This window comes from Nyctibius grandis, chromosome 7, assembly GCF_013368605.1.
Source record: "Nyctibius grandis isolate bNycGra1 chromosome 7, bNycGra1.pri, whole genome shotgun sequence".
NCBI lineage: Eukaryota > Metazoa > Chordata > Aves > Nyctibiiformes > Nyctibiidae > Nyctibius > Nyctibius grandis.
Window position 1 is genome coordinate 58900422 of NC_090664.1, and position 13915 is coordinate 58914336.

The 13915-nt window shown below is 49.4% G+C and overlaps 1 protein-coding gene across 1 annotated transcript in view; it reads right to left on the bottom strand.

Moving 5' to 3' along the window:
* SCAP (SREBF chaperone) overlaps nucleotides 1-12575 on the bottom strand; it is a 55323-nt gene extending 42748 nt beyond the window's left edge. The window contains exon 1 of the mRNA XM_068404393.1: nucleotides 12393-12575. The gene's annotated coding sequence lies outside the window, so the exon portion shown is untranslated. The remainder of the gene's footprint in view (nucleotides 1-12392) is intronic.
* Between the last annotated feature and the right edge of the window lie 1340 nt (nucleotides 12576-13915).

Sequence of the window (13915 nt, forward strand, 5' to 3'; positions counted from 1 at the left end):
AACTTGCTTGGCAACTCGTTTCCCTCAGTCAACTGAAAAAAAAATAAACAAACCACCAAAACCAAACAAAAGCGTGTTTGCCAGGAGCTTGAGAGGCTTAAAGATCAAGGAGTTACACAAATCTTGACACTAAATCCTACACAATTAACAGTAGCCACTCACTTCATTCTCACCTTTTTGCCCGTTTTCCTCCCCCTACAATATTCATTTATGTTTTGAGAGTTTAAAAATCCAGCAGTTATCTGAAACAGACCCCATTTACAAGTGGTATTTCACTCGTTTTACACATTTTTAATCATACCTTGAAATGCTTCAGTAGCAACAACGACAAACACTGCCACAAAGATTCATAAAGCACTTAAGTAACCATAACATCCCAGATAACAGTTGGTCTTGATGATCTGAAACATCTTTTCCAACCTAAATGATTCTGTAATATGTTATCTGCTACTAAAGAAGGGACTGATGTTCAAAATAAGTTTACAAACCTATTTTCAGGACATCTTTTGGACTTTTCTGCCACAAGAGAAGAGCCGCAGCTAAACTCCTGCTTAAGAATAGCAATTCATTTAATGGAGCTTCTATCAAACGTCCTTTCTTGCTTCCTAAAATACTTCCAGCCATGTTAGACAAGAACTTTATGGTGTGGATGAAGTGACAGGATGTTCCACGTGAAGAACCACAGAACACAGAAGTTTGGGATATGTAATAAAAATAGAAAGTATCCAAATTCAGAAAAAAACAACTTCAAAGTTTACTCTTCTTCTTGCATCCAGCCAAAGGAAGCTCGCTCACTTATTAAGTATATTGACAGCTTTCAACACAAGAAAACATTTCTTAATCTCTTCTTCCTGACCACAGAGTTCTTGCCCAACCTAGTTCTTGTTAGCCATGATCTGGCCACCAACGTCACTCTACTGCATAGAAAGAAACATGATCATACGAGACAGCTTCTCACATAAAATATGGGTTTAGGCTGTTTTAGCAGCATTTATTACAATTTCAGGAATATTATTAGTGTACATCTCATGAATGGCAAGTGATGGGAGACGAGATGTTGAGGTGTTGGAGCGAGTGCAGAGGAGGGCGACCAAGCTGGGGAAGGGTCTGGAGGGTCTGACCTGCGAGGAACGGCTGAGGGAGCTGGGGGTGTTTAGCCTGGAGAAGAGGAGGCTCAGAGGTGACCTTAGTGCAGTCTACAACTAGCTGAAGGGAGGTCGTAGCGCAGTGGGAGTCGGCCTCTTCTCCCAGGCAACCAGCGCTAGGACAAGAGGACACAGCCTCAAGCTGCGCCAGGGGAGGGTCAGGTTGGACATTAGGAAGCATTTCTTCTCAGCAAGGGTCATTAGCCATTGGAAGGGGCTGCCCAGGGAGGTGGTGGAGTCACCATCTCTGGAGGGGTTTAAGAAAAGCCTGGCCATGGCACTTAGTGCCCTGGTCTAGTTGCCATGGTGGTGTCAGGGCAATGGTTGGACTCAATGATCACAGAGGTCCTCATTGATTCTGTGATTCTGTGAGACATGTGATAGAAAACCTGTAAAATTAGTTAGGACAAGAGTTAATCTAGAGAAGAAAAGGTGCAGGACATACGCCACAGGGAGAATCCCCAAATTCAATTTCCAATTTTGGCAGCTGAGCAGATTTTGGACAAAAGGATTGTCCTCTCTAGACTCATTTCTCCCTGGTCTGTAAACGGAAAGTAAATTATACTGATTCCATTAAAAAATACTGTGAAATACAAAGCTAAGAATCACAATTCAAAAGCTGCTGCTGTAAATATTGGGTAGATAGGCATCAAGCTCTTCCTTTCTTCACAGTGTCACCAGAACGTGCTTTTCTAACGAGCTCGCCAAGCAGCGTGGGAATTCTCAGCCAGATAAAGTCTGTGAGCCCTCCAGAAAGCAGCTCCTTTGTTTGTCAGTGAACTATTTGAAAGATTCAGCTAAGGCAGATTTTTTCCACAATACAAATCCTTCACCTGCAACTGAATTTTAAAACAGTAACCACAATGCTAATAATCTTTCCAGGCCTTAGGCAACGGAGTAGTAAACTACTCTGATGAGATAAGAAGGCAAAAGAGACAAATCAGATTGCAGGGTTTGGCTTTTTTAATTAATTCTGGAATTTCTTACTACAGATAATAGACATTTACTCAGAGAAACAGAAATCCACAGTTATAACACTATAATTAAAAACTACCAGGAGTCTCGGAAAGGATATAAACTCTCAACAAAGATTTGAGCTACCAGCTGGTTAAACAGCGTTGGGTCTGATTTCCTTCATGTGTGGCACCACCTCAACGGGATCAGACCTAAGAGGTGCTTGAATTAACGTCATATTTAAAACTCCCAACAAGCAAAGCACAGAGAAGCAGGTTTGGACAGTGGCTCTGCTTTTACCAGAACATCTCATTTGACAACTAAAGTTGTATCTTTCTAGCAACAACAGAGTGCAAAATAAAAACCCACTGCTTTGGGGAAAAAAAAAAGGGGGTGGGGAGGGAAGAACTACATAAAAAAGCATGTTTAAAAAACAAATTTAGGGGGAATTAGAAGAGGAAAATGTTTGGAGGAGACAGGGGCTACTCAGAGATATTCCACGGGAGGCTCAGAAGAAATGTCTATCACGTATCAAAAAAAATCAGTGAAGAGTTGAAGACGTGTCCAATGAGGAAGATAAGCAGAGAGGTTCTTGCACACTGTGTATGAGAACGTTGTACAGCAGGTTAAAACGGGGTCTGAGGAACTGCTGGGAAGAGGCATAAGAGCTAATAATAACTGTAAATTCAGATACCACAAGCAGCAAGTCCTCCAGAGAGTCTGCAGGGCCCATAGATGATCAGGGCATCGAGGGAGAACACAGAGAGAACAGAAAACTATAGAATAAATGCTAAAAATTTGAATTTATCTTCACAGAGGAGAAGTTACGGGGGGGAGGAAGCTTCTCTGCTGAAATCCTCTTAGGAGGGACATCAGGCTGTGTCACAGACTGGTGTGTCAGTGAAGGGGTTACAGAACGAGACGTTACACAAGGCAGGGTCCCCGACCAGAGGGTATGATTGCACGGGACCCAGAGGAACTCCAGCTGGGGTAACATGTAACCTCGTGTCCTGATACAGTTGCTGCAAGGTGGGAGGTATCCTACTGACTTCTACTAGGAATGTCTGGGCAAGTAGAGATCACTCAGGCAGATATTCTAAAGAAATCAGTAGAAAACAGCCAACAATCGTTTGATGGAAGGAGAGTTAGCACCCATTGAGGAAGAGTCAGCTCCACAAACCTGTTAGACTGACTTCTCCGGGGGAATAAACAAGCACGTAGAGCAGAGATCCAATGTAAAGTCTACCTAGACTGCTACAAGTGTGTTCAAGAAAACTCCTTACCAGGGACCTCCGAAAAACTGAGCTGTCATGTGATAAAGGGGGAGAGCCCTCTGATTATAAGAGAGGTTAAAAAAGGATCATAACAAAAGTCTGATTCTTTTAGTAGAGGGAGGTAACCAGAAGGTCCCACAGGGAACTGGGCAGCTTGGCATGTTCACAATTTCCCTGGAAAAAAGATACAACGTTGACATAAGTAACACTTTCACTTGTCTGTTACTCATGGTGGCAAAGACCAGGCTGACTGAAGGAGCTGGCAGAAATAACTCCACACCCATGAGCAGGTAACAAAACGGCAGATTAAGTTCAATGCCAAGGAATTGCAGTCTACAACTACCTGAAGGGAGGTTGTAGCAGGGTGGGAGTTGGCCTCTTCTCCCAGGCAACCAGCGACAGGACAAGAGGACACAGCCTCAAGCTTGGCCAGGGGAGGGTCAGGTTGGCCATTAGGAAGCATTTCTTCTCAGCAAGGATCATTAGCCATTGGAAGGGGCTGCCCAGGGAGGTGGTGGAGTCCCCATCTCTGGAGGGGTTTAAGAAAAGCCTGGACATGGCACTTAGTGCCATGGTCTAGTTGCCATGGTGGTGTCAGGGCAATGGTTGGACTCAATGAGCCCAGAGGGCTCTTCCAACCTCATTGATTCTGTGATGCTGTGACAAGGTTGATCAAAGATAGGGAGCAGCTTCCATAAAACAAAAACCCACGGGAAGGCTTTTCAATCTGGAACAGATTTTCACAGCAAGCGGATCCAACGGATCTCTCTCAAAATCAGAGATGATCTGAGGAAACTGAACAGGGGAGGGCTGCCTCTTCCAGTACAGGAATAATTCAGCATCAAACGAAACTACAAAGCAGCAGCTCAAAATAAACACACAGTTAAGCTGCGGAAATCTTTACCCCAGGACATTGTCTAGGTCACGTGGGCTAAAAAAAGCATGCAGACAGATTTTTGGAAGAGCGAGCTGTGAAGCGTTATTCAGCGCAAAGCCGAGGCATTCCTCTGGCTGGAGAAGCCCCCCAGCCACAAGCCACTTCTCCTGCACTGGCCACCAGCATCCAACATACTTGCCTTGTTTGTACACTCCTCCCCTGCACTAAATGCTGTCCACACTCAGAAACCAGATACTAACCCAACCAGGTCGTCAGTCTGACCCAGCAACGCATCTCACGTCCTCACTTTTGGAATAATCCGCTGCTTTTTGTTTATCAGTGTAGCTGCTTTACGACAAACGGCCAGGGAATCCCTTTCTCCTCAAAATACCCAAAGACTGATGCAACACCCACATGTAATTACATATCAGAGCTTTACCATTAAATCCACCTCTCAGAATCACAGAATCACAGAATCAATGAGGTTGGAAGAGCCCTCTGGGATCATCGAGTCCAACCATTGCCCTGACACCACCACGGCAACTAGACCAGGGCACTAAGTGCCATGTCCAGGCTTTTCTTAAACCCCTCCACAGATGGGGACTCCACCACCTCCCTGGGCAGCCCCTTCCAATGGCTAATGACCCTTGCTGAGAAGAAATGCTTCCTGATGTCCAACCTGAACCTCCCCTGGCCAAGCTTGAGGCTGTGTCCTCTTGTCCTAGCGCTGGTTGCCTGGGAGAAGAGGCCGACTCCCACTGCACTCCAACCTCCCTTCAGGTAGTTGTAGACTGCACTAAGGTCACCTCTGAGCCTCCTCTTCTCCAGGCTAAACACCCCCAGCTCCCTCAGCCGTTCCTCACAGGTCAGACCCTCCAGACCCTTCCCCACCTTGGTCGCCCTCCTCTGCACTCGCTCCAACACCTCAACATCTCTCTTGAAGTGCGGGGCCCACAACTGGACACAGGATTCAAGGTGCGGCCTCACCAGTGCCCAGTACAGAGGGATGATCACTTCCCCACACCGGCTGGCTACACTAGTCCTGATAGAGGCCAGGATGCCATTGGCCTTCTTGGCCACCTGGGCACACTGCTGGTCCATGTTCAGCCGCCTGTCCATCAGCACCCCCAGGGCTCTTTCTAACCACTCTTCCCCCAGCCTGTAGCGCTGCAGGGGGTTGGTGTGGCCCAAGTGTCAGACCCGGCACTTGTTCTTGTTGAACCTCACGCCGTTGGTCTCGGCCCATCTATCCACCCTGTCCAGATCCCTCTGCAGACCCTTCCTACCCTCCAGCAGACCGACACTCCCACCCAGCTTGGTGCCATCTGCAAATGTACTGAGGGTGCACTCAATCCCTACGTCTAGATCATCTATAAAGATATTGAGCAGCACCAGCCCCAGAACTGAGCCCTGGGGGACACCACTAGTGACCGGCCGCCAGCTGGACTTTGCCCCATTCACCATGCATCTCAGAGCATTATGAGTTATGCCCAGATTATTCCCAACTGATGTTCATCCAACTTGCTCTTAAGCGTTTAGCTGGAGACTCTACAGCCACCCCAAGCAACGTACTCCAGTGCTAAGCTTCAGATCACTTTTTGTAACGTTTTACCTGTGTCCCTCCCTGCGATTTAAACCGCTCCTTCTGTGCTGTTCTCAGTGGGTGTGGAGAACAGGACAGCCTCAGCAGCAGGACTTGGAAGAGTAAATCCCTTGTGTCTCCCCTCAGCCTTCTCAGGGCACACAGCTCTCCCTGACGACCCTTTCCAGAGACACACTGCTCTGCTTCACAGCCTCTCCACTTGGTCCGTGTCACTTGTCCAGCATCATACCAAAAGCAGTCACAGGGTGTCCCAGTGAAGCTTTTCCAGCACTGGGTGGAACGGAAGGATTACATCATAACCTGCACTTTATTTTCTGCTTTATATACCCAAACAAAACCTCCCTTCCTCCTTTCCCCACAGGAGATGGTTATCAGTGCGGGTGAAAAGGCTCCTTTAATCATGGATTATACCCAAGCAATTACAGCCTTCTGGTGTAACGAGACCTTTACTGGTACTCTCAGTAGGGTTATTTATCCAGTTTTGTATCCATCAACCTTCCTAAGCTTTTCTTTTTTTAAACCTCACCTAACAGAGAATCTTATTAGGACAAAAATCAAAACCTTCCTGAATCCAGATATACGGAAACTTTTGTTTCCACAGCCAGAACAGACCTGACATCTTATCCCAGAGAGAAATAAACTCGCTTTGCCAGGGAAGTACCTGTGGCAAAAGCACTGCCTGTTACGTGCTCCCTGTAACACTTTGGGTGCTTACAAATCATTTGACTACTTGCTGCAGGATTTTAAGATGACTACAACTCCCCCCTCTCTTCTTCCCACTCCTTCACCTACACAAACTGCTCTTCTCTAAAACAAGGCTTTCAAAACATCATCTATTTTCCATTTCTCAAAAGACGCCCACTAAAGCTTTTAAGGTTTTTTTTAGTCTGTACTTTAAGTACAGAGATGAAAATATCTCACATAAACGACCGCTTGCAAACCTGCTCTGTCTTTTTTCTAGCCTCTCGCTAGCGTTAGTTGCTCACCAGCTGACTTTGGTCTTCAGCAAGAGTCAAAAGATACTGAACACGCCAGTTCCAGTGACACTGGGCAGGAAGTTTTCCTCTCTGTTCTTTCCTCCATCATCTTCTTACTATCAGGACATTCACAGAGTAATTTCTTGTATCCCTTGATGGCCTCTGCTAGGCAGGTTTGATTTCTGTCTTAATGCTTCTTACGTGGTCTTGCTACTCTTCAAATGAAAAATGGAAACACCTCTGGGTTTGAATAACCCACATATTGCAGGAGTGATTAAAGCAACACTTGCAATTAGTACTTTAAGAGTGTGATTTCTACCCAGCACTGCTTTTCTAAGCCAAGGTTAATGTAACTGACAAGTACCTCTAGCAGTCGTTCATTACCACAACACACCCATCTGAGATTCACTTTCTTCCCCTCAACAGTTCTCCAGCTGCAATTACTCATTTACCTCATCAAATAGGTACCTGAAACGAGCCTGACTTCTTTTGTGTTTCTTTATCTATAGCTGGGGCTCCTTTCCCTGCAAAGGACACACTTCCTGGTTCTAAACTCTGTCAGGACACAAATCAGAATTAATGGTTAACGATCTGGTGAAGGGTCTGACCTGCGAGGAACGGCTGAGGGAGCTGGGGGTGTTTAGCCTGGAGAAGAGGAGGCTCAGAGGTGACCTTAGTGCAGTCTACAACTACCTGAAGGGAGGTTGGAGCGCAGTGGGAGTCGGCCTCTTCTCCCAGGCAACCAGCGACAGGACAAGAGGACACAGCCTCAAGCTTGGCCAGGGGAGGGTCAGGTTGGACATTAGGAAGCATTTCTTCTCAGCAAGGGTCATTAGCCATTGGAAGGGGCTGCCCAGGGAGGTGGTGGAGTCACCATCTCTGGAGGGGTTTAAGAAAAGCCTGGCCATGGCACTTAGTGCCCTGGTCTAGTTGCCATGGTGGTGTCAGGGCAATGGTTGGACTCGATGATCCCAGAGGGCTCTTCCAACCTCATTGATTCTGGGATTCTGTGATAACAGGCAAATACACTTCTCAGAAAGAAATGTAGCTCACTTAGCAGCCCTCTCCACCACTGCTCATGTTTAGGTCCCTACTTCAGTCCCGGGTGCTGCAGACGCAGCGGGTTTCTGACACCCTTCCCAGGTAAACCACACCTACGTCAATGCTTCCGTGTGCTGCTCCACTTCCCCACACAAAGGTGCTGCCCCCTCCAGCACGCAGAAACCGGTTCTGGCTCTGACTGTAACGGAGGAAGGGCAGAAGAGCTCTGTTAGGTACCTGCCTTCTCCTGGAATTTGCATTGCCAGCACAGGGGTTTCAAGCACCCTTTGCATCGCCACCGTTTTCATCGCTGCTCCCACAAATCCTTTCAATTTAGTCCAGCAGCTCGCTCTGGTGATCTCTGTTGATGCAACAGCAGGATTGTTTTTCTGCTTTACCAAGATCACAGCTTATACTGGCTCATTTGCCTCCTAGAAGAAAATTCCCCCCCAAAAAACAACTCAGAAATAGCTTTTGAGTATTAAAAAAGTCATATTAAAAACACACCCCTCTAACAAAGACCAGCTATCAGTGGCAGAAGTTTCCTGACTAACTGTAATTAGAGCTGGATCAAACCAAGTTTATGCATTAGGCACTATCATTTTCCTGAAAAATATGTTGTGGAAACATATAAAACAATAGTCTTCCCATTTCAGAAGGAGAACTTGGTTTCTGTGTACTGGTTGGGTACCTTTATCAAGCGAAGGGTTTCTAAAACTTCTGGGTTTGGCAGAAAAAGAGAAGCCTACCTTTGGCTCCCTGGGGAAACACCCTTCCTTTTCCACACAGACCCTCTCTACAGCTCCCAAATGTTCGAGCTTCAGTGGTATTTTCACTCTGAACTCCCGAATGCTGGAAGTTTTGGCTGTGTCTGTCACCTAATTAACAGGTATCCTCTCACAGGCAGGATGTTGACGCTGACAGAAATAAGGGAGACATGAACACAGACAACGAACACAACTCTGACCACTTAGTGCATGAAATAAAGCAAAATTTAAGAAGGAAACTTCAGCAGGTATTTCCCTGCATTGTTCCCTCAGAAAAAAATGCCAAACAAATCACCAAGCCTTTAATCAGAACAGTTTTCATTATAAACAAGCCTCCACTTCAACATCTTTCAGGCTTGAAGAGCGCCCTGAGAAGGGAACACAAGCATCTGTAAGGTGACTCGCTCGCATGGGATTGATTTTCAACAGGTTCTAGGTTACAGAGGGGCCATTTGGAGCGTTTTTGTCATCTCTAGCATCACTCAGCGCTAAATATTTCCCTTTCTAATAATCACCAATTAAAATCCCAGCATCGGCAAATCACTAAGCTCTTTCTTCCCAACAATCCCAAAACTACTCTGTTAGACAAGTCTGAAAGTCTGACTCGGACATTGTCTTTGGAAAACAAACCAACTATTCTTCCCACGGCATCTTTATCACAATGCTCCACACAAGATTAATTCAGTTTTTAACTGCAGAAATGCAACCCTCCTCCCCTCCTCATTCAATACCTCTCACTTTTACTGGCAGCAGCCCTAGAATTTTATTTTCTTCCCAAGGGAACCCAGTTAGGCAGAAAGGACACCAGGACTGGCTTCACCTGAGGGCACAAATTAAAAGATTCACTTGAAGACAACCATCTTTAAGTCTCTTTTCCTCCACCTTCTTTTTGATATTTTGGTTGTGAAAATAGCTTGTAGATCTTGAAACAGAGGGCTGCACGACCGCAGAGCTGCCTCGTGTTCCTTAAGACCTTCCTTTCTCGCCCTTTAACACACCGTGTAAGTTTTGAAGGAATTATAACACAAGATATTACGGCTGAGCAATGCCTCTAAAGCTCAGCCTACACCTATCTCGTTCTATACTCAAGACTCAGTCCCTCGGGCCAAGCGCCAGCGGTTCCTCCTGCTCTACAGCACCCAGGAGCGTGCTCCCCATCACCAGGGCTCCGCGCTGCCATATAAAAAGTCTTTTGTAAACCAGGAGAAAGCTGCCTGCGGCTCCCTGGGAAGGCAGTCACGGGAGGTCTGGCAGCCCCACAGAAAGTCGGCCACGGCGAGAGCAGGAAGGAGCATTCCCAGGTCACAAGATGTGCTGAAGTCGCTGCAGTGCTGCTACTCCCCTTCCACTCATGACCTACTACGTTTGCTACAGACAGGTAGAACTATTATTGTTCGTCAAGCTGTGCCTATTCTATTTTTTTAAACTCTTTGCTCATCAGAGAAGGAAAAAAAACCCTCTTCTATGCATAATTATATGAACTCTGATGACAGACAGGCCTAGCAATCCACTGAATTAAAATAACATTGAATAACTCCACAGCCATCTTCAGAGACAGCTTGACAAATTCATTCATCAGTGAGACTCTGACACTTAAAAAACTATTTTAATGCTCCTGAGACAAAGCCTGATTCTGCTTTGCTCTTTTGTGATGTTCTATTTGTATCACGTTGGGAAAAATAAACCACATTGTATCAAGTTAAGCTTTGTAACTGACAATACTGAGCAGAATTGTTTTGGTGGAAGGACTGGGGCTCACAGCGCTCTACGTGCCATACATTCAGTGAAAAATCCCAGGGTGTTTTCCTTTCTTCTGAATTCAAGTCAGCTAATCTCCTTTCTGCATTACACAACAGCCCCGTGTAATCCTAAATTTATCACACTAGCACGCTGTCGTAACAGCTACAGGTTTCACAAAGAGTGAGATCATGCCTCATCTTTGCCCCTCTCGTAAAAGGAAACTTCATGTCTTTCAATAATGATGAAAAATAAGTGGACATTGCATTCTGGAAATGTTGTACACAGTAGTCCTGTCCTCAGGATTCTCCCAAATACAAACCCACAGCCACACCACTTCAGGGTTCAAACAGTTCCTTCCTCGTTATATTAGAAAATAATCAAAAAATGTTCATAGAAGGAAGCTGACTCCTAAATTTTAACCAAGCTTCAAAGACCAGGGTGATGAGCCAGAGTAAAAGATACTTGCAGCACCGTGCTGTCCCCACAGGACCGAAGCAGCGGAGCAGTTCTGGTGCTGAAGTGGTCGGCGAGTACCTCCCGACGTGCCGAGCAAACCCACTGAGCAGAGCAGCTAACTCCACATCTCAGCCATTCCCTTTACGCACACACTCCTCCTCCTTCTCTATAAAGCATGTTCTCCTGATTATGCAGCAGAGGTGATTAACTCTTTCCCTCATCTCACCCTCTTTTCTCTTCTAGTCCCATCCCACCATCTTTGACTCACCGAAACTTCCCACATCCCTTTTTCAGACACTTTCCCTCCCTTCCTCTCTGCTCCTTGTTCTCCTCCAGCACAGCAACACCTCAGGCTGATGACTCCCAGCTTCCTAAGCAGTCAACACTCTGTTTTGATCCCAAATCCTCCTGCAGGCAGAGCGGTCGCTCCTCCAGGCCCTCAGCAGATCCTCTGCCCAAAAGCCCAACCCCAATCTTCTCTCCCTTCCCACAAACACCACTTGCTGCTTCACGCTCAGCTGCCAAGCGGGTAAGGTAGTCCCTTCTTCTGCACATCTGAGGAGAACACAGCACCTTGCTCGTTGCAAACAAGGAAATTGACCTTTGTTCTTTTTCATAGAATCCCAGAACCGTTTGGGTTGGGAAGGACCTTTAAGATCATCGAGTCCAACCGTTACCCCAGCACTGCCAAGGCCACCACTAACCCATGGCCCTCAGCACCACATCTACACGGCTTTTAAATCCCCCCAGGGATGGGGACTCCACCACTGCCCTGGGCAGCCTGTGCCAGCGCTTGACAACCCTTTCCATGAAGAAATTGTCCCTGATCTCCAATCTAAACCTCCCCTGGGGCAACTTGAGGCCGGTTCCTCTCGTCCCATCGCTTGTGACCTGGGAGAAGAGACCGACCCCCCTCGCTACACCCTCCTTTCAGGCAGTTGTAGAGAGCGAGAAGGTCTCCCCTCAGCCTCCTTTTCTCCAGGTTAAACCCCCCCAGGTCCCTCAGCCGCTCCCCATCACACTTGTGCTCCAGACCCTTCCCCAGCCCCGTTGCCCTTCTCTGGACTCGCTCCAGCACCTCAAGGTCTTTCTTGTCGTGAGGGGCCCAAAACTGCACCCAGGATTCGAGGTGCGGCCTCCCCAGTGCCGAGCACAGAACCCCCACGCTCTCGCTCATTATTAAACACATTGATAAAACAAAAATACAACCCCACGCCCCCCCCTAAGAAGATATTCACCCTCTGCTGCCCAAATCCCCACATCCAACAGGTACATGAAGCACTATCGCTTGCGGGGTTGGGGACACCGGACCCAGCGGGCCTCTCCGCAGCCCAAACCCCCCCCGCCACGACACCCCCGAGGCGCGGGGAGTCCTCGCCCCGCTCCAGGCGCCTCCCCTCGGGCTTCCCGGTGTGGAGAGGCCTAAAGGCCGCGGTTACCTCAAGAGGAGGATGATGGAGGGGGGGGAAGGCGCGCGCCCGGGCCCGGCGGGAACCGCGCTGCGGGCGGATATTCCGGTATCCGTCGGGGACCGATCGCCCTCGCCGGTGGCTCTCACCTCACCGACGGGGAAGCGGCTCCTCTTCACCCTCTGGCCTTTGACCTCTCGGCGGCCGTGAGTCCGTTTTGTCGGTAATTATTTTTTTTAAAAAAAATTTATCTTCGATTTTTCTTTTTTTTGGTGTGTTTTTAACCCCCTTTTCTTAACCCTAAACCCCTCGGCTCGTCGTTCCCGGTCTCCGTTTACCCACCCCCTCCCGCCCTCCCCCCGTCGCCGCCGCCGCCGCCGCCGCCACCGGGCCCTACGCGCGCGCGCAGCGCCGAACGCCGGCCACGCCCCCCGCCATGCTGACCACGCTCTCATTAGCATAACCACGCCCCCTGGCGGCCAACCCGCCCCCCCCGCGCTGTGGACACGCCCCCTTCGGCCGTCAGGCCACGCCCCCCGGCGGGCGGGCGCGGCGCTGCTCACGTGGGCGGGCGGAAGCGGCGCGGTGGTGGCTTCTCTGGGCAACCTGGGCCAGGCTCTCACCACCCTCACAGCAAACAATTTCTTCCTCACATCTCATCTCAATCTCCCCTCTCTCAGTTTAAAACCGTTCCCCCTCGTCCTGTCACTCCACGCCCTTGTCAAAAGCCCCTCTCCCACTTTCCTGTAGCCCCTTCAGGCACTGGAAGGTGCTAGAAGGTCTCCCCGCAGCCTTCTCTTCTCCAGGCTGAACAGCCCCAGCTCTCTCAGCCTGTCTCCAGAGCAGAGGGGCTCCAGCCCTCGCAGCATCTCCGTGGCCTCCTCTGGACTCGCTCCAACAGCTCCGTGTCCTTCTGTTGGGCCCCAGAGCTGGACGCAGCACTGCAGGGGGGTCTCACGAGAGCGGGGCAGAGGGGCAGAATCCCCTCCCTCGCCCTGCTGGCCACGCTGCTGGGGATGCAGCCCAGGACACGGGTGGCTTTGGGCTGCCAGCGCACGTTGTCGGCTCATGGTGAGCTTCTCGTCACCCATCACCCCCAAGTCCTTCTCCTCAGGGCTGCTCTCAATCCATTCTCCACCCAGCCTGGATTTGGGCTTGGGATTGCCCCGACCCACGTGCAGGACCTTGCCCTTGGCCTTGCTGAACTCCATGCGGTTCGCACGGGCCCAGCTCTCCAGGGTCCTGGGGCACAGAAGGGGTTGCAGAAGAGGGGCAGACGAGGCACCGGCCACCCTGGGGTTCAGGGGGGACAGCAGGCCAGGACCATGCATGGGGGAATGGCAGGGCTTAGAGGGGTCAGGCACTGGGAGCCCTGGGGCACAGGGTGGGCACGGGGGCTGAGAGGGGAGGATTGGGCACCAGGAGCCCTCGGGCACTGCGGGGACAGCGGCACATGGCTTGGGCTGGGTGGGGAGGGCTGCTCCCCTGGAAGGAGAGCGAGAGCCCTGGGGAGCAGCAGGGCGAGGGGTAGGGGGGTGCCCAGGGGAGGGGGCAGGTGGTACCCAGGGTCCAAGGGATGGTTTCCCCCCGCCCCAGGAAGGCCCATGCTGTTCCTGCCAGCGAAGGACGCAGCAGCTCCGGTGCCGGCAGGGACAGGGCGATGGTGGAAGGC